The following is a 215-nucleotide window of genomic DNA, read 5'->3' as shown; positions in this document are numbered from 1 at the left end:
CCGATAGGGATATACATGTTTCCTCCAATTAAGAAACCAAAACGTTTGACTTGGTCGAGTGTAGGTTGCCACACGGGCCTTTTGGACCGAAAGTTTTGGGCTTGAATCATGGTTCAAGTAGGGAATGTTTTAGGCCTCCTCCCTTTGCCAATCTGTTTTGGGGGATACCTGACAGGCTTTCTTGGACTTCCTAAGATGTTAAAGGCCTCTCATTT

The sequence above is a fragment of the Sesamum indicum genome, linkage group LG8, assembly GCF_000512975.1.
Source record: "Sesamum indicum cultivar Zhongzhi No. 13 linkage group LG8, S_indicum_v1.0, whole genome shotgun sequence".
Classification (NCBI taxonomy): domain Eukaryota; kingdom Viridiplantae; phylum Streptophyta; class Magnoliopsida; order Lamiales; family Pedaliaceae; genus Sesamum; species Sesamum indicum.
The sequence above is the reverse complement of the archived record's forward strand: the minus strand, read 5'-3'. Positions refer to the sequence as shown.